Source organism: Tasmannia lanceolata, unplaced genomic scaffold (assembly GCF_043159265.1).
Source record: "Tasmannia lanceolata isolate RefF3 unplaced genomic scaffold, GAP_Taslan_0.1 ptg000007l, whole genome shotgun sequence".
Taxonomy (NCBI): domain Eukaryota; kingdom Viridiplantae; phylum Streptophyta; class Magnoliopsida; order Canellales; family Winteraceae; genus Tasmannia; species Tasmannia lanceolata.
The window spans coordinates 1,953,483-1,964,486 of NW_027518684.1; positions in this window are offsets into that span (position 1 = coordinate 1,953,483).

The following is an 11,004-nucleotide window of genomic DNA, read 5'->3' on the forward strand; positions in this document are numbered from 1 at the left end:
TCTTATTTGCAAATGGGACAGTAACACCCATAATATTAGATTATTATTTGAAAATCGAAAGAGGGCAGATGAATTCCGAACAAAATAGCTTTGATTTAGAAAGAGGGAAAGAAAGGTGCTGATGGGGTGTAAAAACAGCAGCCTGTAGCAGGCCGACACCTGTCCTGGAGTAGGTGAACTCAAACCTATCACAGGCCGACACCTGTCCTGGAGTAGGTGAACTCAAGCCCATCGCAGGCCGACACCTGTCCTGGAGTAGGTGAACTCAAACCTATAGCAGGCCAAAAACCTTCTCTCCACCCAAAACTCTTAAAACTAGCTCTACACTCCTGCTCATACTGACTTGAGTGTCGAAGGGCCTGTCCGGAGTAACACCCGGGTTGGTCTTCTGACCTCGCTTGCCTTTGTGCAGGACCTAGCTCTCTCAGCAGGACTCAGCTCCCTCACTTCGATTTCTTGGGACTCAACTCATCGGGTCGTCCAGCTCAGCTCTTACGTCACTGTCGTACCTGTTACTCAGTGTTGACTCAACCTGCAAGCCGGTGAAACAGAAAAGAAGGCATTTCGCTTTCGAAAGACGGCAGGCGATAAAAGAGGAAGTGGAGAGGCTCCTAAAGGATGACTTCATTCGGGAAATCCAATACCCAGACTGTTTGACAAACGTAGTCCTGGTCAAGAAGACAAATGGAAAATGGAGGACCTGCGTTGATTTTACTGATCTGAATAAGGCCTGTCCCAAGGACAGCTATCCGCTCCCAAAAATTGATCAGCTCATTGACGCCACCGCAGGTCACGAATTACTAAGCTTCATTGACGCTTTCTCCGGATACAACCAGATCAGGATGTATGAATCAGATATACCAATGACCTCCTTCGTGACAGATCAAGGGACCTACTGTTACCGTGTCATGCCCTTCGGTCTCAAAAACGCCGGGGCCACATATCAGAGGCTCGTAAACAGACTCTTCCAGAACCAGATCGACCGTAACATGGAAGTCTATGTCGTCGATATGCTGGTCAAAAGCCGAAGCGCACAGGATCATGTGTCTGATCTGAGAGAAACATTCCAGGTCCTGAAAAAGTACAGCATGAAGCTCAACCCCACCAAATGCACCTTTGGCGTCAGCTCAGGAAAGTTCTTGGGGTTTATAGTAAGCCAACGAGGGATAGAGGCCAATCCAGAGAAGTTCAAGGCCGTGGTGAAGCTCACTCCACCGAGAACTATCAGAGAAGTGCAGCGGCTCACAGGAATGGTGGCCGCACTGGGGCACTTCATCTCAAAATCTGCAGAGAGGTGCCTACCCTTCTTCAAATAGAGCCAAAGCTTAAAATGTAAGGTATTTAATAGCAATTAATAAATTTGAATCTATAAAATACGTAATAGCTCCTGAGAAATTTACATGCATACCATATTTAATAGAGAAATTTAATTGGACGGTGATAAATCGACCCCCATATATCTTAAATCAACCCTTTTAACATAAAATGTTAGGGCGTGTCAATAAAGTTGCCATCTGCCGTTAAACACCGTACAAGTGTACAACTCACATGCCCTTCCCCCATAATCACGCGAAAGGTGGGAGGAGCTCAGGTCACCCACAGTCATGGCCAGATTTGCAACAAACCCCATATGTATAAAAATAGAGCAAGTTGGTGATTGAATTACCCCACTATTTTAATGTTGGAGAGATTTATTTTTTTATTCTGAATTTTTGGGTTTCTAGGCTTCCTAATTTGGTTTTCCTTTATATTTCTCACTCTTGCCTTTATGTTGTCTGTTTCCTTTTTACTGCATCACCTCCAACTGTCGGTTCACTTTCAGGTGCTAATCCATTTCTCCTCTTCATAAACTGTGTTAGTATCATTTTCCTTCCTTGATGAAAACAATTTGAGGGGCTTGAATTTGCCTTTCTAGTCATTTGTTCCATTAAATTTAAATACCAATCTGAATGTGGCAAATCGGAATAAAAATGTGATTCCGTATATGCACTATTCACTCCTCATATGCTCTGTCTCTATAACTATTATTATTAGTCTATGATTTGGAACACCATTTATCATAATCTTGATTGATCAATGACTATGGCCCTTCCAAAATATTTAGAGAGTCAATAATATAGGCCCTCCCGTCTATGATTTGGCGATCCCACGCAACAACTGTTGATCATGGAGTATATGTAAGATCAAGGACCGTTGATCATGTAGAACATCAAGAGCTGGCATACATGGTCTTGGTTCTAAATCGTAGGGAGGCATGTATGTAAGATCAGGACCGTTGATCTTGTAGAACATCATGAAGCGACGACCTACATGATCTTGGTTTCCATCCAAAATGGGCATCCCATGCATAAGATATAGGACTCTAACAATTAGCTTTTCTTGTAAAGAACCCAAAAAGAGGCTTGATGGATCAAGGGTCTAGGATCAACGGATCAAGAAGCTGTCAATGGAATTTGGATGGCCTTATGGTAGCCTTTCGGATTAAAGGATTGGATCCTGCCAACAGGGCAAATGTGGAGCCCAATAAGAGTCACTTAGGGAGGGCGGCAATAGTCTCTTTTTAGCACTTTCCATAGGACTAGGGTACTTCAATCATTTTTCTAGAAGTCGGAATCGATGGAACAGAGTAGGATTTAGATTCCAACTCCCTATTCCGGTGTACCAAACGCACCAATATAGAGTTCACACAAACAGAGTTCTATGAAGAATGCATCAAGTAAAGGCTATAATGTGTATTTTCAGGTAGACTAGAATTCCTTGGAATGATCCCAAAAGAAAGAGGTCAAAGCTGCAAGGAAACTAATATCATAAAGGGGAAATTTTATGCAAGAATGAAGATTCATATGGAGAATGAATCAAAGTCAAACTAGTCTTTTGAAATAAAGTAGTGTACTTGAGATCCACTAAGAAACATGAAAAAGAGAGTGATGCAAAGTAAAAATACAAGAAAAGTTGAAAACTAAATAATACAGAATTGAATAGCTAAAACAGTTAAACAAAATAAAACCCATGTTTGGTAACCATGAAAATCTTTTTCATGGAATATTATCTTACCAAGAGTTGACAGAGGCGTAGAGAGAATGGGAAAGGGAAATAGAGTTTTTCTTTTTCCTGTTTTTCTCCTTGCCCCGCTCCCACTACTTGATAAAACTAATATTCCATGGAAAAAAGTTTCATGGTTACCAAACATGGCCTTAGTGATACATTCAAACACCAAAAAACATTAAACCTTATACTCTAGTGTTACTGTAAAATATCATCCTGAGAGTCTGCAATAGGTTAATATTTTTTTTGAAGAAGGCAACAGAGTTTATATTTATATATATGAATAAGCAGAACCGAGATGGTCCTGTCGGAACAATGAGCAAATTGACCCATGGTTTTCCAAAGTGTAGAACAGAGTTTTCTTTTTTCTTTTTTTTTCTTTTTTTAATGTTGTAGAACAGATTTTCTATACTCAACAGACTGATTGTATCAGAAAAAATAGAAGCAATAAACGCTTCCACCTATGAAAAATCAGATGCATGAATGAAGATGATTTCTCAAATTATCATCAAAATTTTCAGACAAAAAACACAAAATACAAATAATTTCAGAAACACATGGGCACAGAAACATACAAAAAATATATATCTAGGCCAAGCAAAAATAATAAGAGGAAATCATATGATTACAACTTATTTAGAGGGATATCATCACAAACTGAAGCTCCCTCTAAATAAAACTTGAACAGCTGTGGTGGGTCAAGCCATATTTTTTCATTTGTAATCAAATAATAGAAAAACAGGAAATTCTCGAGAGAGTTTTCATGTCCAAACTTTTCCCCAAAAAACTTGCAATCCAATAGGGCCTTTGCTCAAACAAAGAAAAGAAAAGAAAAGCTTATAGTCACAACTATGGTTCCTCCCATGTACATAGCACATGCAACCTTACTTGTAACTTGTGGATGAAAAACAAAAAGGCATGAGATGAATGTTCAAGATAGCACTTGATGTAAGCAGATCATAAATTCAGACAATGGATTCGCTTATCACTAAGGGAAAATCAACCATAACCAATACCTATAAAATTGGGTATTAAATCATCCAGGAGGGATGCTTAATCTGGTGAGAAGACGTAACAATGTCTCTTTTTTCCAAGGAAAAATTGTCATTAAAAAAAAGTGAACAAAAAGCAAATACAATGAACAATCCATTAATAATCCAGTCAAAGTAGAAACAAAGACCCTCATAATTGCTGCTTCAATGAAGAAACCCAATGGAAACGAACCTCACACATCCAACATAATAATACTAAAGTAGGAGTCCGACAAATACCTTCATTAACACAACTATGGTCCCATTGAAAAACTTCAAAACAAGATGTCCTCGTAGTCCATTCCAAACTTTCTGGATCAATATCTTCATCTGACAATACCGATCTGTCTCCTCGAAGATATCTTAAATACTCAGGATGAAACTCCCAGTGTCTGAATACCATCAACAACTCCCCAGATGATTCTGGATCAACTATTGTAAAGTTGGGTGAATCATTGGAAGCAAAGTTACAAGCTACAACAACACCATAATTAGTGATGCAATAGAATTAACCCTTGTGATATATTAGATCTTCAAATGGACCCGACCCTGTCTTCTTCAACGTAGTCCATCCCTCATCCCCGGTTTGTAAAAGGAAACTAGCGAACCGTTAAGGGTGGCAACAATGTAGTCTGGGGTTGAAATAGGATCTGCTGATAAAGCAATCTTGGACATAAAGCTGTAGTCCCTTGGTGTTTCAGGCTCACAACTCATTTCGCGGTACGCGGATTCATCTAGTGAGGGAAGCTGGATTTGGGTTTTTGAGAATGGATTTAAAATATGAACATTGGAGTTATCATCTACGGTGACCACCCATACCTTGGAAGATCCCCAACACCATTTCCCATGTAACTCTGGTATTTTAATAGTATAAAGCTTGTTTTCAGAGAAACTGACGAGATTCACTACTCTCTTTATCAGGGAACATCAACAATGGAAGTCGATGCTGAGAGACCGACAAGCGGGGAGGTTCTGATTGCTCGCCCACATCACTGCTAATGTGTCTCTTCTTGGCTTTGATTGGATTGGAAGCTGAGAAAAGAGAAATATTATTATGATATACAAGTTGAGCATATAAAAAACAAATGTAAATGCGTAATGGAAATTTAGAGCTTCATTGAATACTCTCTAAAAATCATTTGCATAAAACAACATTTGCATATACTCATATTATTCAAATAAGCGATATAATAGTTGTAGATACGTCCTCAAATTGTGTGGTTAATGACTTCCAAAGAGGCCTTAATGTCCAATTGGCAAATAATCATACTTTCAAATAAATTTAATATTGGTGATATCCAAAGGGACTCACAGTCTCAATAATGAATGTAACTATAACTCTTACTCCTACAATATAAATGAGTGATTAGCACTAATAAAGGGCTTACACAACTTATATTATAGGATTACAATCACATTCACATTAGGAGAGTACGAGGACTTATGTAATCTTATTTGCAAATGGGACATTGACACCCATAATATTAGATTATTATTTGAAAATCGAAAGAGGGCAAAGAATTCCAAACAAAATAGCTTTGATTTAGAAAGAGGGAAAGAAAGGTACCTTTGGAGGAGTTGAGGAGGGAGGGAGAGAGACAGGCGAGGAGGATTCAGGGATGCAGAGCTCATAACCATTTTACGAGAGGCCTACTAATTCTAGTCTTGCTTGATGAACGAGTAAAAAACAAAGAAGTGAATATAGAAAGAGGAATAAGGTAACGTCTTGGCGATCAAAGCTAGGGTCGGGAGTCAGGACATTCAATCTAGACCGTTGATCCTGAGGTGGCTGCTCTCACATGCAACTGCCCAGCCATGAACTGCCTTCTGCGATGGTCCCTAGCAAATCCAGGTTTAAAATCAGTATCCAAAAAAAAAAAAAAAGTAGCATCTTACTAGGGACCTTCAATTTCTGATAAAAGGTTGTTTCACCTTCTACATCACCCCAAATCAGCCCATTCACTTTTGATTGAACAGCTGAGATTATTTCAACTGAAAAACAAAATTTTTAATCTCAGCCATTCACACAAAAGCAGATGTGCTGATTTTGGGTGGCGGGACAGAAGTGAAATCGACTCATAAATTCATAATAATATCACTCTAAATAAAGAGTTTTTATATAATGGCCGACCGGGCAAATTATAAGGGCTAGGTGGCAAACCACCTAGCTTTTGATTTTTGATCCGGTCAAAACACTCAAAAAAGGTGTTTTGACCATATCAGAAATCAAACCACCTAGCCCTTGCTATTTTGACGGTCGGGCATCATATAAGTTCTCCTAAATAAAACTCTTGTACCATAATCCCACATTACATTTAGGCCCTGCTTGATTTGGATTTTGGATAACCAATTGTGAGTCAAAATGAATATTGGACTAAAAATCACATTTAATTTTGAGTCCAATAATCAGTTTTGGACTCACAATAGGCTATCAAAATCCTATACATACAGGGCTTTAATGTTGGCTCCCTTCATGTAGTGACCTCCAAAGGCAATAGCCGTTTAATCACAATGTGGGGTGGTCCAGTAAATTGACTGACCCTGGATTTGCACCCAGGCTGTGTAGTGGAACGTAGTGATCCCCACCTTTGAATGATCTTAATCGTCCATTTGACATGTCTTGTTTTTTTTAAGTTCTTTATGGTTGAAAGGATCCAGTAAATTAATTGGCATGAGACGTGCCCCAATCGTATCATAGAACATATATAGTAGACCCCTCCTATGAATGATCTTATCTCTCCCAACTTAAAACCAAAGAAAAGATTCTTTGGTTTACCGGCCACTTCAATCTATAGCCCATGTCCTTTTATCACATACCTAACTCTACACAGTTTCTCTATAATCCACTTGAGAAAATTGGATTCTATCACCAAGCAGCTAATCAGGGAGAAGGAGCAATCCAGGCATCTCCACAAGTGACTGGATTCCGTAGAAAAGCTCAAAAAAGCTCCAAAAAAAATCATGAATATGTTAGGTACCTTACCGATACGACAAAAGCTCCAGAGCTAATGGAACGCTTAGGCAAGGCCCTTTAAACCTGTCCCATACCAGGCTGGGTCCCACCCAGTCCCATACCTAGGCGGGGCCCCACTCAGAACCGTAACATACCACCACGCTTCCGAATTTGCCGTCCTCGGTGGCCCACTCTGTGATGGCTTTCACTCTGGCCTTTCCAGGTAGCCTCTGAAGGAACGTGTTAGGCAAGGCCCTTTAAACCTATCCCATACCAGGTTGGGTCCCACCTAGTCCCATACCTAGGCAGGCCCCCACTCGGGACCGTAACATAATACAGCTATGTTAAGAAAAAACAAGGAAAACATAATTTTTATAGTTTCGAATGCCAGTATCCTTTTTGGCCTTTAGTTTGGATTAAAGGCTCTTACGTGTCATAGATTGTGGTAATGTATAAATGCTACTAGAGATATTTTTCATCAAAAACTGCATTACCTAGCATGGCCATGATTATCGCTCCCCGGTGATAATTTTCACAAATTTTGGGGATGATCCAATGGTCAGATCGTCATTAGTAACAAGTTAAAGTCAGATGGAATAAATAAAAAACAGAAAAATCCCAAAAATATTAGGCGAAAACGGGTCATGACAGTGTGTGTAATAGTGGTTATTTCTTCCAAGATCATATAATGAAGTTTCATTCGCTTATGATCAATAGTAAAAGGTAATTTTTGGGTTGTAAAGTGGGGTATGGAGGTAATGTAAGACCCAGACCGTTGATCTTGTAGAACATCAAGAGTTGGCATATAAGATTTTGGTTCTAAACGGTATGGATGCATGCTTGTAAGATCAAGACCGTTGAACATGTAGAACATCATTCCGGGCTTAATTCTGCCCATTCCACCCTAAATTCCGGAGTCACCCATTCCACCCACTTGTTAGAACCAAACGCAGTAATCAGCTTAACAGAGTAGGATGCCGATTCTAATTCCCTATTCTGGTGTACCAAACGCACCAATTAGAAGCCTTGGCAATTTGGTACACCCCCACAAAGAATACATGACAAGGGCTTGGAACCTTTATTGCACCTATAGTTACTATATTCAGTGAATAATTGCAAATTTATCCAAAGAACCATGAACTTTTGTGACTCATTCTAAACTTCATAAACTTGGTAGACCAGATTTTTGGTTGGTAAGCAAACGTAAACTTGCATAACCAGATTAGACCAAAATTCAAACTAGTAGTTATGGCTACATCTTGTAAAAGTAACTAAAATTTGTTTACAATTTCAAACAAGCAATGTCTCAGCATTTGATGACACATTAAGACTTAGGAAAAAATGATTAGAAACAATAAAAAGGAAACCAATGATAATAAAATTGATCACCACCTACGACAGATTTGGATGGAGCCAGATCGGCTTTGTCACCCACGAAGGAGAGTTAGGATAACATGGTTTTATAGTCCCATCCTCCAAATTGTATATGCCATTATCATAAAGGTGCTCGTCCTTATCAGGATGGTCATCAGTAAAGTAGATGCAGTTCCCCTTCAACTGGGGAAAATCACAAGCTGAGAGAGAGAAGGAGCAATTCGAGCCCAAGAACAACACTTGGTCACCTAAGCTTTCAACCTCGATCCACTTTCCTCTGTTCTGGTCCAATTGAAAAACTTCAAAACAAGATGTCCTCGTAGTCCATTCCAAACTTTCCGGATCAATATCTTCATCTGACAATACCGATCTGTCTCCTCGAAGATATCTTAAATACTCGGGATGAAACTCCCAGTGTGTGAATACCTTCAACAACTCCCCAGATGATTCCACTATATACATCTTATTATACCCTCCATCTTCTTCTGGATCAACTATTGTAAAGTTGGGTGAATCGTTGGAAGCAAAGTCACAAGCTACAACAACACCCCAATTAGTGATGCAATAGAATTGACCCTTGCAATATATTACATCTTCATATGGACCCCATGGATTCCCTAAAGTAGTCCAACCCACATCTCCCGGTTTATAGAAGGAAAATAGCGACAAATTAGTGACAAGGGTGACAACCATGTAGTCTGGTGTTGAACTAGGATCTGCTGATAAAATAGTCTCGCGCATATACCTATAGTCCCTTGGTTTTTCTGGCTCACAACTCATTTGGGGGTCTGTGAATTTATCAAGTGAGGGGAGCTGGATTTGTGTTTTTGAAAAAGGATTTAGAATATGAACATTGGAGTTGTCATCTACGGTGACGACCCATCCCTTGGAAGACCCGCAGCACCATTTACCATGAAATTCTGGTATTTGAATATCATAAAGCTTGTTTTCAGGGACACTGAAGAACTTACGAGATTCACTACGCACTTCATAGGGAGCATCAACAGTGGAAATTGATGTTTAGAGAACAACCGATGAGGAAGTTCGGACTTCTCGTCCATGTCACTGCTAATGTGTATCTTCTTGGTTTTGATTGGATTTGAAGCTGAGAAAAGTGAAAAGGCATTACGATAAACAAGTTGAGCATATAAAAAATAAATATAAATACGTAATGGAGATTGGGAGCCTCATTGAATAGTCTCTAAAAATTATTAACTATATCATTTAAAAATATATTAGAAATAATATGTGCAAAGAGAAAAGTGTTTCTAAGCACGTGCTTAGGGAGCTCCCTAAGCACAAGCGGCTTAAAAAGCCACCGATTGGTTGCTTTTTGTGGACCCCGCAGAGGTGGACCCTCCATATGAACCAATCGGTGGCTTTTTAAGCCACTTGTGCTTAGGGAGCTCCCTAAGCACGTGCTTATAAACACTTTTCTAATGTGCAAATAATCATATTTAACTTCAACAAGACACCTAGGAATGATTAGATAAAACCTAGATGCGTGGTATTGGGATGCAACCTATTTTTTGAAAAACATCTTAACCGTTAATGAGTAATATATGGATAGGTTAGCAGTTTCGAAAGAATGAAAAGAAACCGATAGTCCCTTCAGCTAGTCCCCTGATTTGTTCCTACCAATTTTGAGTACAAAACATGTTCTTGGTAAATTTGGGCGTTTCCAATCACAATTGTAGAATCGAACTTGCACTCAAATCGATTCTACATCCCATAAAAAATACATAGAAACGTCTTTGAGTACAAAACCAATATTAAACTGCAAACCAAACACTCAACTTTGCTAAGAATCGGTTTTGGACTCAAAACCCAAAACAAAGAATTCCAAACAAAATAGTTTCAATTTAGAAAGAGGGCCACATAGAGGTACCTTTAGACTTGAAAAGAGAGAGAGATAGGCGAGTAAGACCACCAAAACGCATCATTTTGTAACACCAACTTTTCATAGGGAAGGGAATAAGCTGCTCTTCGTTTCCATTTTATTTTTATAAGAGAGACCTTCAAATTCCAAAGCTCATAACCATTTTACGAGAGGCCTACTAATTCCACTCTTTCTTGACTAACAAGTAAAAAACAAGAAGTGAATATAGAAAGAGGAATAAGGTAACGTCTTGGCGATCAAGCTATGGTTGGGACATTCAATCTAGACCGTTGATCCTGAAGTGGCTGCTATCCCATGCAACTGCCCAGCCGTGAACTGCCTTCTTCGATCGTCCCTAGCAAATCCCTATTTCTAAAATGTTATACTTAAATTAAAAACTCAGGAAAAAATTGGGAAACAATATCAGCACAACCAAAAAGAATTCACAATTAAAAGATTATTTTCAACTGAAAACAGATTTTTTAATCTCAGCCATTCACACCAAAGCAAATGTGCTGATTTTGGATGGAGCGACAGAAGTGAAATCGACTCCTAATAATATCACTCTAAATAAAACTCTTGTACCATAATCCCACATTGCATTTAGGCCCTGTTTGTTTTGGATTTTGAGAACCAATTGTAAATCAAAAAATGATTATTGGACTCAAAATCACGTTTACTTTTGTGTCCGATAGTCAGTTTTGGACTCACGATAGGGACTC